General features: G+C 28.4%; 1 protein-coding gene across 2 annotated transcripts in view; it reads left to right on the top strand.

Moving 5' to 3' along the window:
• LOC129976749 (alpha-tocopherol transfer protein-like) overlaps positions 1-12313 on the top strand; it is a 46624-nt gene that overhangs the window by 15432 nt on the left and 18879 nt on the right. Inside the window, exon 2 of one of the 2 annotated variants that reach the window (XM_056090480.1) lies at positions 2135-2385. The exons of the other annotated variant lie outside the window; for it this stretch is intronic. The gene's annotated coding sequence lies outside the window, so the exon portion shown is untranslated. The remainder of the gene's footprint in view (positions 1-2134; positions 2386-12313) is intronic. 2 annotated transcript variants of the gene reach the window in all.

Genomic DNA, 12313 nt, shown 5'->3' with positions numbered 1-12313 from the left:
ATTGGCTCCATTTTGTACAGAAGTAAGGGGAATAATGACCGACACATTCAGTTAGTTTCGATGGACATTCTTTGTGAATTATGGGCTAAAATGTCTTTGACAGCACACGCGCTGTATATCATAGCCGATAAATTCGAAACGTCTGTCTTTATATCACAAATGATGAACTGAATCGCCTATATGCAAGTATTGTTAAAAAAGAGAAAATTTTCATATAAATAAAAAATGCGATATTATTTTCTGATTCTGCTTTTCAATATATTTATTATTTTTGGAAACTGTCCAAATTCACTCATACACGGGACAAAAGTAAATAAAAATGGTACAAATCAATAAATGTGGGTTTTAATATGTCAGAAAAGTACGATACTTTCTTATATATGCAAACTTTAATTTTTGTTTCATCTCTTCGCTATGGAAGTTACATAAAAATTTCATTTTTGTAATTTTATCATAACACTCTATGGAAGCCAATTTTATACATGTGTGCACCTTATTTCATGAAACATTGCAATTGAAAATAAATGTCTAATTGCAACTGTTAAATAAATAAATGCTTGTTTCATTTTTTTCCTATATACATTCATGACAAAAATGAATGAAAAACACTTCTACTGCAATGTTGCCAAAAATGATAATCAAGCATATTTAAAAGAAAAATATTAATAAATTTTAAACATTATTTTTCTTTATTTTTCCTGAATATAAAAGAACAGAAATATAACAGTGTTTCTTATACTTCAAGCATTTGGAAGGAATGCAATATCTAATAACATATGATATTAAATTTCCTAAAATTTGCCTCAAACACATGTTTTATTGTTTATGTTACTTTCCTTCATTTATCATGCCAAAATATAAAACAATAATGATAAATTCAAGGTAATAATTAATTATTATCATGAATCCCATGAATTGGACCCAACATTACCTAATCCCATGAATTAGAGATTTTTTATTAAATATATTCTCATTTCAAAAATTTATATATATATGATTATCATTCTTTTTTATGCGCTTTAAAAAGGTCCTGTACATGTGATCATATTTAATTCGTAATGCCATCATAAAATTAAAATTCTAGAGAATATGGAGCCCGTAATTCAAATTCTTTTACTTATAACTTATTTGTAAATTCGTGAATGATTATCGGAGACAAATAATGACGATTTTGGTCCCTGGTTATTTATTGGTACCTTTGGCAAAAGGAAGCAACAAACTTACATATAAATATATAAAACATATAGCCGCATGCTTTTTTCATGCCTTTCGGCTCTCTTCTCTCCCTTCAATCCTTTTTACATCCCTTCTTCCCTGCTTGGCGACAAATTTTTTTCGCCAAATTTGAGACGGGTTGGAACATTATAGGAACTCTTAACAGAGTTATTATTTGAAAAAAAAAACTAAGATGAAATTTAATGCACATATTTACAATCAAAATAATTTCACAAATTAAAGAATTTATCACCCAGCCCCAATTAATGGTCCAATTTTGCCAATATATATTTCAAATGAAAGTCAATGACACATAAATATATGAACAATGATTGCTTCTTTTCTACCACTCTATTTTCGTAGGATGTAACAAAATAAATCATTTACACTTCCCCAGCACCAACAAATGAACGGTTTTAGCGAATTTTATTTGTTGATTAATTTTGTCACTTTTTCGCATGAACAACAGATCTTTATACTTATTTTTCAATATAATTAAAAATAATCTAATACTTTGTGTAATAAGATTTAAATCATCGAAGTTGACTTTATAAAAAAAATGTTATTAATATGGTGGACATTCATTCACTACTTTAAAAAATACATACTTATATAATTCGAAAAATATATCGTAATCTTAACTGTTTTGGGAAGTTCTTTCTCAAATAATGAGTTAATGGGTAATAAAAAGAGTATTAAAATCTCTATTCAAAAGTCTCAAGTGTTATTCTTATAAGTAATTTTAGAATATGAAAAATTAAAATCTCTCTTTAAAAATAAATAAAAATAGATTATTTGCATAATTATTTTTTTAAATGAACTCATAGATCTTATTTAAAGAGCTTTCTTTCAAGCTAATAGTTTCCTGCAAATTAATTTAATTTTACTTCGTCTATATTATTTATTTTTTTCACATTAGATACAGATTTATTCCGATGCTCATTATTTTCCGTTTCACGTCAAAATAATAAGATGGAATAACTATAAAGACCTTGACCTGACGTTCAACTGCAACTCGTCAGGGCACTAACATTGAACCGGTAATTTAATAACATTTCCTGCTGAAGGAGTTGCATTTTAATCAGTTTCCTTAGATGCCTTAAATAGCTTTGGAGATCATAGAAAACAAGTCGTGTTGTTTCTCACATTCAGGCGTAGCTGGTGTACAAGGTAAATAAATTTTAATATACAGTATGTTCTAAAATTAAAATTCTATTTATAAAACTTTAATTTGTCAAACTTTTGAAATTTTTATTAAACTTTCACTGTCTTAGTAATTTTGTTTTAATTCATCAGCATCAAATAATGCTTATAAATTAAAACCAACGAATATTTAAAATTTCTCTCCATTCTTAATTGTTTCTTCCACTGATTAGCTAAAAAATAATAATCAGTGTAAGTAGTGATTTTTATTACTAAAGTTTGCAAATTAGACAAAATAACTGGTTTTGCCAGATTTTAAACTATTAAGCTTAGCGCAATAGAGAAAACGAGCAAGTGGATTCTACTGTGTTTAAGCAATTATTAATTATTGCCTTAAATGAAATCAGGAGAAATTATTTATAAATATTCTCAATATCTGTACAATTTATAAAACTTTAATTTTACGAAATTTTGAGATTTTTGTTGAACTTTCACTGTCTTAGTAATTTCGTTTTTATTCATCAGCATCAAATAATGCTTATAAATTAAAACCAACGAATATTTAAAATTTCTCTCCATTCTTTATTGTTTGTTCCATTGTTTAGCTAAAAAATAATAATCAGTGTTAGTAGTGATTTTTATTACTAAAGTTTGCAAATTGGACAAAATATCTGGTTTTGCCAGATTTTAGACTATTACGCTTAACGCAATAAAGAAAACAAACAAGTGCATTCTACTGTGGTTAAGTAATTATTAATTATTGCCTCAAATGAAATCAGGAGAAATTATTTATAAATATTCTCATTTTTGGTACAATTTATAAAACTTTAATTTGCCGAAATTTTGAGATTTTAATTGAACGTTCACTGTCTTATTAAGTTGGTTTTAATTTATAAGCGCCATATAATACTTTGTAGAATATTCATATTTGTCTTTAATATAACAACACTTTTTCCTGAAAATTATTCCTGTGACGGTGTAATATGTACATATATATACATATCATTACTATAGGAAATATATATATATAATCATATATAAAATATCACTTCATTTCCTACTTTTATGATATTATTTGTTTGAAATACATAAAATTGTAATTGTTATATGATTTGGTAATGCATATTTTACACTTTTAATTATTTGACCAGAGCATAAAATGTATTCAGTTGTGTTTCTAGCTATGGTGATTTAAGGCTGCAAAAACCATGCTGTGGTAGGAATTTATCTTAAATTTAATCAATACTGAGATTGTGTGATATATCGCACGTTATTATCTATATAAGATTTTTACTCTTAAGGCAAAAATAATAATTAAAAATATCTACTGTTCCTAGTATACAGAAATGCCATTATCAAAAATTATTTAAAGAATAATCGAGTCTCTTATGAGAAACATCTTTGATTTGATCCGTATTTCTAAACTCTAGTTTTAAGAAATATATTCTGCATTTTTGAACGATAAATTATTTCATATTGCCTTAATGTATCAGAATGACGAAATACATTTAATGGTGTTTATAAAAATATATTAAAATTGTAGAAAAAATCATATGAAAATAAAATAGATATAGTTGAAAATCATTTTTTATTTCAAATTATTGTGAAATGAGTGCTATTGCAATAATATACTCCTATGTTATTGAGCAAAAATATTACCATTTCTATTAGCTTTCAATCTAACTGAAATATTAATACTCAAAAAGTTACTGTAACATGAATTTGGTAGTTCTAGTTGTAAATATGTGCTTTGTCAAGCATTTTAACCAATTTTTTCGTCACCCTGGCTAAATTCGTAATATTATGAGGTTAAAAGAGAAAAAAAATATCTAAAATTTCATCTGTTTTCATAAAACCTTAAAGTTAAAGAAACACTGAAAATAAGATAAGAACTTCAGTAAACTATTCTAATTTTAAAAAATTTGGATCAATGATTTCATATAAAATTTATAATTTTAAAAAATCTTATAATTTAACTATTATATTGAATTTAAATTATTCTAAAAAAATGAGATTTTTACCATTTTTTACACTGTGTCTTAATGATAGATAAATAACCATAATTCAGAAAATTAAAATGTGAAAGCTTATGAAATTATCGAGAGTTTGTTTTAAGATTAAAATGTTTTTTGATATATTTTGTATATATAAGACAAATAATAATAATTGTTATCTATTATGAATGGATTTTTCAATATAAGAGAACTTTAAAAAATATATTATTGATCAATCATGGGAGCTATAGACCTTATATTGCTTTCTTTAGGAGTAACTTAAAAAATAAGCCATTTCATGATAATTTTTTTAAAAATTAAATTTTTATCAAGGAAACAAAAACAGTTCCTTGCCTTCAAAGAACCATGTCTCACTCTTATGAGCTGGAATCTGTTACATCGTACATTAAATATTTTAGCTGGTATTAGATTATATTTCACAAATGCTTTACGATGAACCTTTTGCTTATTTTACACCTTGCTCTAAGTAATTATTTGAAGTTTCTTGGCTGCTTGGAATTCGTTCATTTCTTCAAAATTCTCATTATTTTATCTGAAAACTTCAGTCTTCGATTTGAATCGTCATATTGTCTCTGTTCGGTTTGTTCAGCAGTCATATCAATACGTCTTGTAATTGCCCATAATCGGCCGTCAGATTGCAGCTAGTCAATTTCTTCAACAGTCGTATCATTCCGCCTTGCAATTGCCCATAATCGGTAATCAGATCGTAGCTGGTTAATTTCTTCAGTAGTTATATCATTTTGTCTTGAAATTGCTTATAACCGGTCGTCATATCGTTGTTGTGTAATTAAGTGCTTATTAGAAATTGATAAGAGTTTGTTAGATTTTAAGAGTTTATTAGAAACTCAATAAAACAATTTTCCTTTCCCTCTTTTCATTGTTTCGTAAGCTTAAATGAACTTATACATGACAAGAATAACTGAAAAACTTTTTGAAAATTTAGTTCGAAATGTCGTTTTTTAATTGAATTACCGTCATTTGGATTGCATCACGTTCACATTAAAATGCATGTATGCTATGAAATAAAAAGAAGTAAAAGAAGTATTTTACATTTAATATCCGAAAAAATGGTATTCTCGTACCGGAAGTCCGTGGCTGTAAGTGGTAAAAACATGTTGATGAGAAATCTAAAGAGATCAAATAATTTTTCAAGAGTTAATTACAATTTTAAAAAATTGCATCCCACTAAATTTAGTATCATTAAATGATAATTTATTGCTGTTTTAAATGATATAAAAATAATTTTGAGTCGATAAATAATTGCAAACTTATTACCAATAAAAAGCGAAAAATATCTTAATTTTTGTTATTTAATTAGAAAGTTAAGTTACTTCACTTTGAAAGTTAAAAATAGAACAATTGTTATAGAAATGTACCCCAGAATATCTTGCTCAAATTTCGGATTTTTCGTCATTAGGAGGAATTCCCGAAACGACAGTGATATGTATTTCCTGCTTCTTAGATTAAAAAGAAAATCAAATAAACATCACTCGTGCTGCCATCTACTAGAATATGTGGAATTAAAAAATGTTCTCCTTTTCATTTTATTAATCTTCAAACGTTTTTGCAGTAAGGGCAATTAATGGAATGGCTTTTCTCTTATTTAATATGTTTATATGCATATATAATTATTAATTTAAAAATTTGTTCTTCTGAAGCAATCAGTATATGTGGTATTTAATACTGATAGTTATTTTGATTAAAAATCATCACTGTCTTATATATAGGAAAATGGCTGATTCTAAATAAATGATTATAAATGTTTCTTAAAATTTTATTTTGTAACCGATAAATTTTTTTGTAAATTTTATTTGTATTATTGTCTACTGAACTCAGAATTGACTCAGTTTTTTCTTTTATAAGGTTCATGTTGAAGATAAAGGAGAAAAAGGGCTTTATTGGGTTTTTCAAAGTATAATTTTTTCGCAATTTTTCTCTTTTTGACGCAAAATTTAACTCAAATAATTCATTAGCAAATTCAGGTGTTTTCTCCAACTCATAAACTTCCACATTTGTCTCCACTCACTCACTCACATCCATAAACCTGTGAACATCTATCGGCACAGTCTCTCACATATATGGCAAACGTATTCATATATACATGCAGAAGCACATAAACTTATCCACTCATATACTTTTATTATTAAATTATTTATATAATGGCAGATTTCATCAATACTTTATTGGGTTTTTCAAATGATAATTTTTTCGCAATTTTTCTCTTTTCGACGCAAAATTTAACTCAAATAATTCATTAGCAGATTCAGGTGTGTTCTCCAACTCATAAACTTCCACATTTGTCCCCACTCACTCACTCACATCCATAAACCTGTGAACATCTATCGGCACAGTCTCTCACATATATGGCAAACGTATTCATATATACATGCAGAAGCACATAAACTTATCCACTCATATACTTTTATTATTAAATTATTTATATAATGGCAGATTTCATCAATACTTTATTGGGTTTTTCAAAGGATAATTTTTTCGCAATTTTTCTCTTTTTGACGCAAAATTTAACTCAAATAATTCATTAGCAGATTCAGGTGTTTTCTCCAACTCATAAACTTCCACATTTGTCTCCACTCACTCACTCACATCCATAAACCTGTGAACATCTATCGGCACAGTCTCTCACATATATGGCAAACGTATTCATATATACATGCAGAAGCACATAAACTTGTCCACTCATATACTTTTATTATTAAATTATTTATATAATGGCAGATTTCATCAATACTTTATTGGGTTTTTCAAATGATAATTTTTTCGCAATTTTTCTCTTTTCGACGCAAAATTTAACTCAAATAATTCATTAGCAGATTCAGGTGTGTTCTCCAACTCATAAACTTCCACATTTGTCCCCACTCACTCACTCACATCCATAAACCTGTGAACATCTATCGGCACAGTCTCTCACATATATGGCAAACGTATTCATATATACATGCAGAAGCACATAAACTTGTCCACTCATATACTTTTATTATTAAATTATTTATATAATGGCAGATTTCATCAATACTTTATTGGGTTTTTCAAATGATAATTTTTTCGCAATTTTTCTCTTTTCGACGCAAAATTTAACTCAAATAATTCATTAGCAGATTCAGGTGTTTTCTCCAACTCATAAACTTCCACATTTGTCTCCACTCACTCACTCACATCCATAAACCTGTGAACATCTATCGGCACAGTCTCTCACATATATGGCAAACGTATTCATATATACATGCAGAAGCACATAAACTTGTCCACTCATATACTTTTATTATTAAATTATTTATATAATGGCAGATTTCATCAATACTTTATTGGGTTTTTCAAAGGATAATTTTTTCGCAATTTTTCTCTTTTTGACGCAAAATTTAACTCAAATAATTCATTAGCAGATTCAGGTGTGTTCTCCAACTCATAAACTTCCACATTTGTCTCCACTCACTCACTCACATCCATAAACCTGTGAACATCTATCGGCACAGTCTCTCACATATATGGCAAACGTATTCATATATACATGCAGAAGCACATAAACTTGTCCACTCATATACTTTTATTATTAAATTATTTATATAATGGCAGATTTCATCAATACTTTATTGGGTTTTTCAAATGATAATTTTTTCGCAATTTTTCTCTTTTCGACGCAAAATTTAACTCAAATAATTCATTAGCAGATTCAGGTGTTTTCTCCAACTCATAAACTTCCACATTTGTCTCCACTCACTCACTCACATCCATAAACCTGTGAACATCTATCGGCACAGTCTCTCACATATATGGCAAACGTATTCATATATACATGCAGAAGCACATAAACTTGTCCACTCATATACTTTTATTATTAAATTATTTATATAATGGCAGATTTCATCAATACTTTATTGGGTTTTTCAAAGGATAATTTTTTCGCAATTTTTCTCTTTTTGACGCAAAATTTAACTCAAATAATTCATTAGCAGATTCAGGTGTGTTCTCCAACTCATAAACTTCCACATTTGTCTCCACTCACTCACTCACATCCATAAACCTGTGAACATCTATCGGCACAGTCTCTCACATATATGGCAAACGTATTCATATATACATGCAGAAGCACATAAACTTGTCCACTCATATACTTTTATTATTAAATTATTTATATAATGGCAGATTTCATCAATACTTTATTGGGTTTTTCAAAGGATAATTTTTTCGCAATTTTTCTCTTTTTGACGCAAAATTTAACTCAAATAATTCATTAGCAGATTCAGGTGTGTTCTCCAACTCATAAACTTCCACATTTGTCCCCACTCACTCACTCACATCCATAAACCTGTGAACATCTATCGGCACAGTCTCTCACATATATGGCAAACGTATTCATATATACATGCAGAAGCACATAAACTTGTCCACTCATATACTTTTATTATTAAATTATTTATATAATGGCAGATTTCATCAATACTTTATTGGGTTTTTCAAAGGATAATTTTTTCGCAATTTTTCTCTTTTTGACGCAAAATTTAACTCAAATAATTCATTAGCAGATTCAGGTGTTTTCTCCAACTCATAAACTTCCACATTTGTCTCCACTCACTCACTCACATCCATAAACCTGTGAACATCTATCGGCACAGTCTCTCACATATATGGCAAACGTATTCATATATACATGCAGAAGCACATAAACTTATCCACTCATATACTTTTATTATTAAATTATTTATATAATGGCAGATTTCATCAATACTTTATTGGGTTTTTCAAAGGATAATTTTTTCGCAATTTTTCTCTTTTTGACGCAAAATTTAACTCAAATAATTCATTAGCAGATTCAGGTGTTTTCTCCAACTCATAAACTTCCACATTTGTCTCCACTCACTCACTCACATCCATAAACCTGTGAACATCTATCGGCACAGTCTCTCACATATATGGCAAACGTATTCATATATACATGCAGAAGCACATAAACTTATCCACTCATATACTTTTATTATTAAATTATTTATATAATGGCAGATTTCATCAATACTTTATTGGGTTTTTCAAAGGATAATTTTTTCGCAATTTTTCTCTTTTTGACGCAAAATTTAACTCAAATAATTCATTAGCAGATTCAGGTGTTTTCTCCAACTCATAAACTTCCACATTTGTCTCCACTCACTCACTCACATCCATAAACCTGTGAACATCTATCGGCACAGTCTCTCACATATATGGCAAACGTATTCATATATACATGCAGAAGCACATAAACTTGTCCACTCATATACTTTTATTATTAAATTATTTATATAATGGCAGATTTCATCAATACTTGTATGTATATAAAAAGAAAACACTGATGCTTTGTCTCATTAGCATTTGCTCAGTAAACGAAATTCGTGAAATAGCTTTCTGTTGATATCAGTGTCTCTTCAATCATTTGTTCAAATCCAAAAGAACTTATACGTTTTGAAGGATCTCTACAATGATGAAAAATAGAACATCAAAAATTATTAAAAAAATGGTTAGAAACTAATATTCGGCACAGGATCCGAAGACAAGCAGTTTTGGAGGATTTAACTCCTCAAAGGGGTGAACATAGTAAGATGTATTCGTTTTCGGAAATCTTTGTTATGCATTTTCCATAATCTCACCCTTATTTGGACGAAATAAACGTCTTTTGCGCATGTGCAAAAGCTTTGAGTATTTTGTTACAATGATATTTTATAAAACTGCTGGGAATTCAGCAGTTTGAAATTAGAGTATTGCAGTGGAAATGATGATGAATAAAAAGTCTCCAAAGATTGGGTTCGACAAAAGGAAAGATTTAATTTAAATACAATTTATTACGAGAAAATAGAATTGAACACATGATGAACTATTTACAGATATGACGGGGAAAACTTATAAAAACATAAACGGTCATTATAGGACCTGAGACCAATACCGAACCAAAACATCTTACAAACATAACGACACGTATTTTATCTCATGTCTTAATTCTAAAGTTTTTATATCACAGTTGCTAGGTTACATAAATATCAGATGCGATACCGATTAAATTGTTAAATGTTTAATGTCACGTGAAATGATTTATTCATACTAATGACGCACAAAAGCAGGTTCAAAATGCATCGCATCATTTTTTCAATAAAGTACGGGAGACAAAATAATTTGGAATTTAGAACCTTAATGCCGAAATTTCCTAACATATTTCATAACACACATCGCAATTACTGCAAATGAATAAAGGAAGAATTCTTAAAAGGTTGTTACGAAATAATTTCAAGAAAATATCTATATTTTTGCAATGAATGATGAAATTAAACTAGAACCGTTGAATTTTGTATCAAAAATGAAGAGACAAATTACATGACATAAAGCCCGAAAATACATTGGCTTGTTGGAAAATTATTCTTTTGTTATAATGACACACACATATGGCCCCAAAGAATCAAAATGGAATCGTATTGATAACTTGGTAGAAATATGGCAAAATGTGTCATTCTTTCTGAGCAGATATTCGAAATACCTTTTTTTAAAAAAGGAGACACAGCGCTTATCAGCATCCGTTGTTTATACCATATACTGATTTCATTTTGTTATTTGATCACTGGACGTTTGGATTATGGAACTTGGATTCTGGACATTTGGTATCACAGCGCAAAAACTGCACAACACGGTCTCACAAGTGCCGTGAAACCGTTTTTTTAACCGTCCAAAGAAAACTTTCAGAATCAATATTCAACGGCCAGTTGTTTTTCGGCATTTACCGTTCCTAGCTAAAATATTTGAAGATTATTATTTGAAAGCTAAGATATCTGAAGATTTTTGCTAAAGATTATTATTGTTAACAATAAAAGATTAAAATTGTTTGTCTAAGACATTTGTTAGTTAATTATATCAAAATATTTAAAAATACATTGAAGATGGATTATTTCGAAATGTTTCGACTCAAATTTCTTTGTAATTCCATTTTTTCTCACTTTCTCTGAGTTTCTCAGAAAGAGATTATAATTTGTTCTTGATCATTAGACTTCATTTTCCTTATTCTGAAGTCGAAACTAAAAATTATTTTTATAAATGTTTATATTTTCGAATTGTTTTTATTAGTTAAATATACCCGCATACTGTATTATTTTAAGAATTGCAAAATGTATTCATTCAAAAAAAAGCAATACAAATCTCTTCACTAAAAAATTAGAGAAATGTACCATTTGTATTTTTTACTATAAAGTTCCTTTTCAAAAGTTTTGTATTAAAAAAAGCCGTAGTGTTTTTTAAACCGTCTCTCACTGTTTTTTTTTTTTTAATTTTCAAGAAATTATAATGATAGTGGACACTGCTTAAAGCTATCACGAGTAAAATTTTTTGCTACACTTGTAAAAAAGCATCTGCGAATCATTTTCCCTATGGAACACAATCTTTGGTGTGGGTTTAAGTGGTTTGGATTGGTTTAAAAGGACAGCTACGCTGCCGAGTTTCAATTGACATCTGAACAGCCCTGAATCCTTCCTATTTGCATTTTGATAAAATTGAATTAACTAATAGAAGAAAAATATGATTTGAGGATGAAGGACAAAATTGAAATTCTTAAAGTTATGAAAGTTTATCTAATATGATTGAACGCAACATTGAGACGCAGCTAAAAATATAATAGTTTTTTTTTTTTTTTTTTTTTGTAAAATTTTGAAAAATTATTATTATTTTGTGAACAAGATCAAGCAATATATGTTGATAATTCTGATGGGGATAAACGTGTTGAAGAAACCATCTAACGACCGAATGAAGTTCTTGATATTTTGAAATGTGGTACGGCATGCAGTCTGGTTTAACAATTTTTAAAAACAGGACAAGTACGAACAATATCTAAATGGACTGATAAGGAATGATAGTCAACAAGAAACACTTGATGGATTTTTTAAATTGTTATTACTGGAATAAATTATAAACAGCCT

This window comes from Argiope bruennichi, chromosome 7, assembly GCF_947563725.1.
Source record: "Argiope bruennichi chromosome 7, qqArgBrue1.1, whole genome shotgun sequence".
NCBI lineage: Eukaryota > Metazoa > Arthropoda > Arachnida > Araneae > Araneidae > Argiope > Argiope bruennichi.
This window is presented reverse-complemented; position numbering and strand designations above follow the sequence as displayed.